Raw genomic sequence first — 10,509 nt, 5'->3', positions numbered from 1 at the left:
ACATTTTAGACGTTTGGAGAAGTTTTTTAATGTTTGGAGAAGTTTTTTATGTTTGGAAAAGTTTTTGACGTTTGGAGAAGTTTTAGACGTTTGGAAAAGTTTTTAATGTTTGGAGAAGTTTTTTATGTTTGGAGAAGTTTTAGACGTTTGGAAAAGTTCTTTATGTTTGGGAAAGTTTTAGATGTTTGGAGAACTATTTTATGTTTGGAGAAGTTTTTATGTTTGGAGAAGTTTTAGACGTTTGGAGAAGTTTTTTATGTTTGGAGAAGTTTTAGACGTTTGGAAAAGTTTTAGACGTTTGGAGAAGTTTTTTATGTTTGGAAAAGTTTTAGACGTTTGGAGTTTTTATGTTTGGAGAAGTTTTTATGTTTGGAGAAGTTTTAGACGTTTGGAGAAGTTTTTTATGTTTGGAGAAGTTTTAGACGTTTGGAAAAGTTTGACGTTTGGAGAAGTTTTTTATGTTTGGAAATGTTTTAGACGTTTGGAGAAGTTTTTTAATGTTTGGAGAAGTTTTTTATGTTTGGAAAAGTTTTTGACGTTTGGAGAAGTTTTAGACGTTTGGAAAAGTTTTTAATGTTTTGAGAAGTTTTTTATGTTTGGAGAAGTTTTAGACGTTTGGAAAAGTTTGACGTTTGGAGAAGTTTTTTATGTTTGGAAATGTTTCAGACGTTTGGAGAAGTTTTTTAATGTTTGGAGAAGTTTTTATGTTTGGAGAAGTTTTAGACGTTTGGAAAAGTTCTTTATGTTTGGGAAAGTTTTAGATGTTTGGAGAACTATTTTATGTTTGGAGAAGTTTTTATGTTTGGAGAAGTGTTAGACGTTTGGAGAAGTTTTTTATGTTTGGAAATGTTTTAGACGTTTGGAGAAGTTTTTTAATGTTTGGTAGAAGTTTTTTATGTTCGGAGAAGTTTTAGACGTTTGGAGAAGTTTTAGACGTTTGGAGAAGTTTTTTATGTTTGGAAATGTTTTAGACGTTTGGAGAAGTTTTTTATGTTTGGAAATGTTTCAGACGTTTGGAGAAGTTTTTTAATGTTTGGAGAAGTTTTTATGTTTGGAGAAGTTTTAGACGTTTGGAAAAGTTCTTTATGTTTGGGAAAGTTTTAGATGTTTGGAGAACTATTTTATGTTTGGAGAAGTTTTTACGTTTGGAGAAGTTTTTTATGTTTGGAGAAGTTTTAGACGTTTGGAGAAGTTTTTTATGTTTGGAAATGTTTTAGACGTTTGGAGAAGTTTTTTAATGTTTGGAGAAGTTTTTTATGTTTGGAAATGTTTTAGACGTTTGGAGAAGTTTTTTAATGTTTGGAGAAGCTTTAGACGTTTGGAGAAGTTTTTTAATGTTTGGAGAAGTTTTTTATGTTTCGAAAAGTTTTAGACGTTTGGAGAAGTTTTTAAGTTTGGAGAAGTTTTAGACATTTGGAGAAGTTCTTTGTTTGGAGAAGTTTTTTATGTTTGGAAAAGTTTTAGACGTTTGGAGAAGTTCTTTGTTTGGAGATGTTTTTAATGTTTGGAGAAGTTTTTTATGTTTTGAGAATTTTTCTATGTTTGGAAAAGTTTTAGACGTTTGGAAAAGTTTTAGACGTTTGGAAAAGTTTTAGATGTTTGGAGAAGTTTTAGACGTTTGGAAACATTTTAGACGTTTGGAAAAGTTTTGATGTTTGGCAAAGTTTTAGACGTGTGGAGAAGTTTTAGACGTTTGGAAACATTTTAGACGTTTGGAAAAGTTTTAGACGTGTGGAGAAGTTTTAGACGTTTGGAAACATTTTAGACGTTTGGAAAAAGTTTAGATGTTTGGAAAAGTTTTAGACGTTTGGAGAAGTTTTAGACGTTTGGAAACATTTTAGACGTTTGGAAAAGTTTTAGACGTGTGGAGAAGTTTTTATGTTTGGAAAAGTTTTTTATGTTTGGAGAAGTTTTTTATGTTTGGAAAAGTTTTAGACGTTTGGAAAAGTTTTAGATGTTTGGAGAAGTTTAAGATGTTTGGAGAAGTTTTTTTTATGTTTGGAGAAGTTTTAGACGTTTGGAAAAATGTTTTATGTTTGGAGAAGTATTTAATGTTTTGAGCAGTTTTTTATTTTTGGAAAAGTTTTAGACGTTTGGAAAAGTTTTAGACGTTTGGAGAAGTTTTAGACGTTTGGAGAAGTTTTTATGTATGTATGTTTGGAAACATTTTAGACGTTTGGAGAAGTTTTTTAATGTTTGGAGAAGTTTTTTATGTTTGGAAAAGTTTTTGACGTTTGGAGAAGTTTTAGACGTTTGGAAAAGTTTTTAATGTTTGGAGAAGTTTTTTATGTTTGGAGAAGTTTTAGACGTTTGGAAAAGTTCTTTATGTTTGGGAAAGTTTTAGATGTTTGGAGAACTATTTTATGTTTGGAGAAGTTTTTATGTTTGGAGAAGTTTTAGACGTTTGGAGAAGTTTTTTATGTTTGGAGAAGTTTTAGACGTTTGGAAAAGTTTTAGACGTTTGGAGAAGTTTTTTATGTTTGGAAAAGTTTTAGACGTTTGGAGTTTTTATGTTTGGAGAAGTTTTTATGTTTGGAGAAGTTTTAGACGTTTGGAGAAGTTTTTTATGTTTGGAGAAGTTTTAGACGTTTGGAAAAGTTTGACGTTTGGAGAAGTTTTTTATGTTTGGAAATGTTTTAGACGTTTGGAGAAGTTTTTTAATGTTTGGAGAAGTTTTTTATGTTTGGAAAAGTTTTTGACGTTTGGAGAAGTTTTAGACGTTTGGAAAAGTTTGACGTTTGGAGAAGTTTTTTATGTTTGGAAATGTTTCAGACGTTTGGAGAAGTTTTTTAATGTTTGGAGAAGTTTTTATGTTTGGAGAAGTTTTAGACGTTTGGAAAAGTTCTTTATGTTTGGGAAAGTTTTAGATGTTTGGAGAACTATTTTATGTTTGGAGAAGTTTTTATGTTTGGAGAAGTGTTAGACGTTTGGAGAAGTTTTTTATGTTTGGAAATGTTTTAGACGTTTGGAGAAGTTTTTTAATGTTTGGTAGAAGTTTTTTATGTTCGGAGAAGTTTTAGACGTTTGGAGAAGTTTTAGACGTTTGGAGAAGTTTTTTATGTTTGGAAATGTTTTAGACGTTTGGAGAAGTTTTTTATGTTTGGAAATGTTTCAGACGTTTGGAGAAGTTTTTTAATGTTTGGAGAAGTTTTTATGTTTGGAGAAGTTTTAGACGTTTGGAAAAGTTCTTTATGTTTGGGAAAGTTTTAGATGTTTGGAGAACTATTTTATGTTTGGAGAAGTTTTTAAGTTTGGAGAAGTTTTTTATGTTTGGAGAAGTTTTAGACGTTTGGAGAAGTTTTTTATGTTTGGAAATGTTTTAGACGTTTGGAGAAGTTTTTTAATGTTTGGAGAAGTTTTTTATGTTTGGAAATGTTTTAGACGTTTGGAGAAGTTTTTTAATGTTTGGAGAAGCTTTAGACGTTTGGAGAAGTTTTTTAATGTTTGGAGAAGTTTTTTATGTTTCGAAAAGTTTTAGACGTTTGGAGAAGTTTTTAAGTTTGGAGAAGTTTTAGACATTTGGAGAAGTTCTTTGTTTGGAGAAGTTTTTTATGTTTGGAAAAGTTTTAGACGTTTGGAGAAGTTCTTTGTTTGGAGAATTTTTAGACGTTTGGAGAAGTTTTTTATGTTTGGAAATGTTTCAGACGTTTGGAGAAGTTTTTTAATGTTTGGAGAAGTTTTTATGTTTGGAGAAGTTTTAGACGTTTGGAAAAGTTCTTTATGTTTGGGAAAGTTTTAGATGTTTGGAGAACTATTTTATGTTTGGAGAAGTTTTTACGTTTGGAGAAGTTTTTTATGTTTGGAGAAGTTTTAGACGTTTGGAGAAGTTTTTTATGTTTGGAAATGTTTTAGACGTTTGGAGAAGTTTTTTAATGTTTGGAGAAGTTTCTTATGTTTGGAAATGTTTTAGACGTTTGGAGAAGTTTTTTAATGTTTGGAGATGTTTTTTATGTTCGGAGAAGTTTTAGACGTTTGGAGAAGTTTTAGACGTTTGGAGAAGTTTTTTATGTTTGGAGAAGTTTTAGACGTTTGGAGAAGTTTTTTATGTTTGGAGAAGTTTTTAATGTGTGGAGAAGTTTTAGACGTTTGGAGAAGTTTTTTTTTTGTTTGGAAATGTTTTAGACGTTTGGAGAAGTTTTTTATGTTTGGAAAAGTTTTAGACATTTGGAGAAGTTTTAGACATTTGGAGAAGCTTTTTTTTATGTTTGGAGAAGTTTTAGACATTTGGGAAAGTTTGACGTTTGGAGAAGTTTTTTATGTTTGGAAATGTTTTAGACGTTTGGAGAAGTTTTTTAATGTTTGGAGAAGTTTTTTATGTTTCGAAAAGTTTTAGACGTTTGGAGAAGTTTTTAAGTTTGGAGAAGTTTTAGACATTTGGAGAAGTTCTTTGTTTGGAGAAGTTTTTTATGTTTGGAAAAGTTTTAGACGTTTGGAGAAGTTTTTTATGTTTGGAAAAGTTTTAGACGTTTGGAGAAGTTTTTAAGTTTGGAGAAGTTTTAGACATTTGGAGAAGTTTTTTATGTTTGGAGAAGTTTTAGACGTTTGGAAAAGTTTGACGTTTGGAGAAGTTTTTTAATGTTTGGAGAAGTTTTTTATGTTTGGAAATGTTTTAGACGTTTGGAGAAGTTTTTTAATGTTTGGAGAAGTTTTTTATGTTTGGAGAAGTTTTAGACGTTTGGAGAAGTTTTTTATGTTTAGAGAAGTTTTTAATGTGTGGAGAAGTTTTAGACGTTTGGAGAAGTTTTTTTTTGTTTGGAAATGTTTTAGACGTTTGGAGAAGTTTTTTATGTTTGGAAAAGTTTTAGACGTTTGGAGAAGTTTTTAAGTTTGGAGAAGTTTTAGACATTTGGAAAAGTTTGACGTTTGGAGAAGTTTTTTATGTTTGGAAATGTTTCAGACGTTTGGAGAAGTTTTTTAATGTTTGGAGAAGTGTTTATGTTTGGAGAAGTTTTAGACGTTTGGAAAAGTTCTTTATGTTTGGGAAAGTTTTAGATGTTTGGAGAACTATTTTATGTTTGGAGAAGTTTTTACGTTTGGAGAAGTTTTTTATGTTTGGAGAAGTTTTAGACGTTTGGAGAAGTTTTTTATGTTTGGAAATGTTTTAGACGTTTGGAGAAGTTTTTTAATGTTTGGAGAAGTTTTTTATGTTTGGAAATGTTTTAGACGTTTGGAGAAGTTTTTTAATGTTTGGAGAAGTTTTTTATGTTCGGAGAAGTTTTAGACGTTTGGAGAAGTTTTAGACGTTTGGAGAAGTTTTTTATGTTTGGAGAAGTTTTTTATTTTTGGAAAAGTTTTAGACGTTTGGAAAAGTTTTAGACGTTTGGAGAAGTTTTAGACGTTTGGAGAAGTTTTTATGTATGTATGTTTGGAAACATTTTAGACGTTTGGAGAAGTTTTTTATGTTTGGAGAAGTTTTAGACGTTTGGAAAAGTTTGACGTTTGGAGAAGTTTTTTATGTTTGGAAATGTTTTAGACGTTTGGAGAAGTTTTTTAATGTTTGGAGAAGTTTCTTATGTTTGGAAAAGTTTTTGACGTTTGGAGAAGTTTTAGACGTTTGGAAAAGTTTTTAATGTTTGGAGAAGTTTTTTATGTTTGGAGAAGTTTTAGACGTTTGGAAAAGTTTGACGTTTGGAGAAGTTTTTTATGTTTGGAGAAGTTTTTATGTTTGGAGAAGTTTCAGACGTTTGGAAAAGTTCTTTATGTTTGGGAAAGTTTTAGATGTTTGGAGAACTATTTTATGTTTGGAGAAGTTTTTATGTTTGGAGAAGTTTTAGACGTTTGGAGAAGTTTTTTATGTTTGGAGAAGTTTTAGACGTTTGGAAAAGTTTTAGACGTTTGGAGAAGTTTTTTATGTTTGGAAAAGTTTTAGACGTTTGGAGTTTTTATGTTTGGAGAAGTTTTTATGTTTGGAGAAGTTTTAGACGTTTGGAGAAGTTTTTTATGTTTGGAGAAGTTTTAGACGTTTGGAAAAGTTTGACGTTTGGAGAAGTTTTTTATGTTTGGAAATGTTTTAGACGTTTGGAGAAGTTTTTTAATGTTTGGAGAAGTTTTTTATGTTTGGAAAAGTTTTTGACGTTTGGAGAAGTTTTAGACGTTTGGAAAAGTTTTTAATGTTTGGAGAAGTTTTTTATGTTTGGAGAAGTTTTAGACGTTTGGAAAAGTTTGACGTTTGGAGAAGTTTTTTATGTTTGGAAATGTTTCAGACGTTTGGAGAAGTTTTTTAATGTTTGGAGAAGTTTTTATGTTTGGAGAAGTTTTAGACGTTTGGAAAAGTTCTTTATGTTTGGGAAAGTTTTAGATGTTTGGAGAACTATATTATGTTTGGAGAAGTTTTTATGTTTGGAGAAGTTTTAGACGTTTGGAGAAGTTTTTTATGTTTGGAAATGTTTTAGACGTTTGGAGAAGTTTTTTAATGTTTGGAGAAGTTTTTTATGTTCGGAGAAGTTTTAGACGTTTGGAGAAGTTTTAGACGTTTGGAGAAGTTTTTTATGTTTGGAAATGTTTTAGACGTTTGGAGAAGTTTTTTAATGTTTGGAGAAGTTTTTTATGTTTGGAAATGTTTTAGACGTTTGGAGAAGTTTTTTAATGTTTGGAGAAGTTTTTTATGTTCGGAGACGTTTTAGACGTTTGGAGAAGTTTTAGACGTTTGGAGAAGTTTTTTATGTTTGGAAATGTTTTAGACGTTTGGAGAAGTTTTTTAATGTTTGGAGAAGTTTTTTATGTTCGGAGAAGTTTTAGACGTTTGGAGAAGTTTTAGACGTTTGGAGAAGTTTTTTATGTTTGGAAATGTTTTAGACGTTTGGAGAAGTTTTTTAATGTTTGGAGAAGTTTTTTATGTTTGGAAATGTTTTAGACGTTTGGAGAAGTTTTTTAATGTTTGGAGAAGTTTTTTATGTTCGGAGACGTTTTAGACGTTTGGAGAAGTTTTAGACGTTTGGAGAAGTTTTTTATGTTTGGAGAAGTTTTAGACGTTTGGAGAAGTTTTTTATGTTTGGAGAAGTTTTTAATGTGTGGAGAAGTTTTAGACGTTTGGAGAAATTTTTTATGTTTGGAAATGTTTTAGACGTTTGGAGAAGTTTTTAATGTTTGGAAAAGTTTTAGACATTTGGAGAAGTTTTAGACATTTGGAGAAGCTTTTTTTATGTTTGGAGAAGTTTTAGACATTTGGGAAAGTTTGACGTTTGGAGAAGTTTTTTATGTTTGGAAATGTTTTAGACGTTTGGAGAAGTTTTTTAATGTTTGGAGAAGTTTTTTATGTTTCGAAAAGTTTTAGACGTTTGGAGAAGTTTTTAAGTTTGGAGAAGTTTTAGACATTTGGAGAAGTTCTTTGTTTGGAGAAGTTTTTTATGTTTGGAAAAGTTTTAGACGTTTGGAGAAGTTCTTTGTTTGGAGAATTTTTAGACGTTTGGAGAAGTTTTTTATGTTTGGAAATGTTTCAGACGTTTGGAGAAGTTTTTTAATGTTTGGAGAAGTTTTTATGTTTGGAGAAGTTTTAGACGTTTGGAAAAGTTCTTTATGTTTGGGAAAGTTTTAGATGTTTGGAGAACTATTTTATGTTTGGAGAAGTTTTTACGTTTGGAGAAGTTTTTTATGTTTGGAGAAGTTTTAGACGTTTGGAGGAGTTTTTTATGTTTGGAAATGTTTTAGACGTTTGGAGAAGTTTTTTAATGTTTGGAGAAGTTTTTTATGTTTGGAAATGTTTTAGATGTTTGGAGAAGTTTTTTAATGTTTGGAGAAGTTTTTTATGTTCGGAGAAGTTTTAGACGTTTGGAGAAGTTTTAGACGTTTGGAGAAGTTTTTTATGTTTGGAGAAGTTTTAGACGTTTGGAGAAGTTTTTTATGTTTGGAAATGTTTTAGACGTTTGGAGAAGTTTTTTAATGTTTGGAGAAGTTTTTTATGTTTGGAAATGTTTTAGACGTTTGGAGAAGTTTTTTAATGTTTGGAGAAGTTTTTTATGTTCGGAGAAGTTTTAGACGTTTGGAGAAGTTTTAGACGTTTGGAGAAGTTTTTTATGTTTGGAGAAGTTTTAGACGTTTGGAGAAGTTTTTTATGTTTGGAGAAGTTTTTAATGTGTGGAGAAGTTTTAGACGTTTGGAGAAGTTTTTTTTTGTTTGGAAATGTTTTAGACGTTTGGAGAAGTTTTTTATGTTTGGAAAAGTTTTAGACATTTGGAGAAGTTTTAGACATTTGGAGAAGCTTTTTTTTATGTTTGGAGAAGTTTTAGACATTTGGGAAAGTTTGACGTTTGGAGAAGTTTTTTATGTTTGGAAATGTTTTAGACGTTTGGAGAAGTTTTTTAATGTTTGGAGAAGTTTTTTATGTTTCGAAAAGTTTTAGACGTTTGGAGAAGTTTTTAAGTTTGGAGAAGTTTTAGACATTTGGAGAAGTTCTTTGTTTGGAGAAGTTTTTTATGTTTGGAAAAGTTTTACACGTTTGGAGAAGTTTTTTATGTTTGGAAAAGTTTTAGACGTTTGGAGAAGTTTTTAAGTTTGGAGAAGTTTTAGACATTTGGAGAAGTTTTTTATGTTTGGAGAAGTTTTAGACGTTTGGAAAAGTTTGACGTTTGGAGAAGTTTTTTATGTTTGGAAATGTTTCAGACGTTTGGAGAAGTTTTTTAATGTTTGGAGAAGTGTTTATGTTTGGAGAAGTTTTAGACGTTTGGAAAAGTTCTTTATGTTTGGGAAAGTTTTAGATGTTTGGAGAACTATTTTATGTTTGGAGAAGTTTTTACGTTTGGAGAAGTTTTTTATGTTTGGAGAAGTTTTAGACGTTTGGAGAAGTTTTTTATGTTTGGAAATGTTTTAGACGTTTGGAGAAGTTTTTTAATGTTTGGAGAAGTTTTTTATGTTTGGAAATGTTTTAGACGTTTGGAGAAGTTTTTTAATGTTTGGAGAAGTTTTTTATGTTCGGAGAAGTTTTAGACGTTTGGAGAAGTTTTAGACGTTTGGAGAAGTTTTTTATGTTTGGAGAAGTTTTAGACGTTTGGAGAAGTTTTTTATGTTTGGAAATGTTTTAGACGTTTGGAGAAGTTTTTTATGTTTGGAGAAGTTTTAGACGTTTGGAAAAGTTTGACGTTTGGAGAAGTTTTTTATGTTTGGAAATGTTTCAGACGTTTGGAGAAGTTTTTTAATGTTTGGAGAAGTGTTTATGTTTGGAGAAGTTTTAGACGTTTGGAAAAGTTCTTTATGTTTGGGAAAGTTTTAGATGTTTGGAGAACTATTTTATGTTTGGAGAAGTTTTTACGTTTGGAGAAGTTTTTTATGTTTGGAGAAGTTTTAGACGTTTGGAGAAGTTTTTTATGTTTGGAAATGTTTTAGACGTTTGGAGAAGTTTTTTAATGTTTGGAGAAGTTTTTTATGTTTGGAAATGTTTTAGACGTTTGGAGAAGTTTTTTAATGTTTGGAGAAGTTTTTTATGTTCGGAGAAGTTTTAGACGTTTGGAGAAGTTTTAGACGTTTGGAGAAGTTTTTTATGTTTGGAGAAGTTTTAGACGTTTGGAGAAGTTTTTTATGTTTGGAAATGTTTTAGACGTTTGGAGAAGTTTTTTAATGTTTGGAGAAGTTTTTTATGTTTGGAAATGTTTTAGACGTTTGGAGAAGTTCTTTAATGTTTGGAGAAGTTTTTTATGTTCGGAGAAGTTTTAGACGTTTGGAGAAGTTTTAGACGTTTGGAGAAGTTTTTTATGTTTGGAGAAGTTTTTAATGTGTGGAGAAGTTTTAGACGTTTGGAGAAGTTTTTTATGTTTGGAAATGTTTTAGATGTTTGGAGAAGTTTTTTATGTTTGGAAAAGCTTTAGACGTTTGGAGAAGTTTTAGACGTTTGGAGAAGTTTTAGACATTTGGAGAAGTTCTTTATGTTTGGAGAAGTTTTTTATGTTTGGAAAAGTTTTAGACGTTTGGAGAAGTTTTAGACGTTTGGAAAAGTTCTTTATGTTTGGGAAAGTTTTAGATGTTTGGAGAACTATTTTATGTTTGGAGAAGTTTTAGACATTTGGAGAAGTTTTTTATGTTTGGAGAAGTTTTAGACGTTTGGAGAAGTTTTTTATGTTTGGAAATGTTTTAGACGTTTGGAGAAGTTTTTTAATGTTTGGAGAAGTTTTTTATGTTTGGAAATGTTTTAGACGTTTGGAGAAGTTTTTTAATGTTTGGAGAAGTTTTTTATGTTCGGAGAAGTTTTAGACGTTTGGAGAAGTTTTAGACGTTTGGAGAAGTTTTTTATGTTTGGAGAAGTTTTAGACGTTTGGAGAAGTTTTTTATGTTTGGAAATGTTTTAGACGTTTGGAGAAGTTTTTTAATGTTTGGAGAAGTTTTTTATGTTTGGAAATGTTTTAGACGTTTGGAGAAGTTCTTTAATGTTTGGAGAAGTTTTTTATGTTCGGAGAAGTTTTAGACGTTTGGAGAAGTTTTAGACGTTTGGAGAAGTTTTTTATGTTTGGAGAAGTTTTAGACGTTTGGAGAAGTTTTTTATGTTTGGAGAAGTTTTTAATGTGTGGAGAAGTTTTAGACGTT

This window comes from Telmatherina bonti (assembly GCF_933228915.1).
Source record: "Telmatherina bonti genome assembly, chromosome: 4".
Lineage (NCBI taxonomy): Eukaryota > Metazoa > Chordata > Actinopteri > Atheriniformes > Telmatherinidae > Telmatherina > Telmatherina bonti.
The sequence above is the reverse complement of the archived record's forward strand: the minus strand, read 5'-3'. Positions refer to the sequence as shown.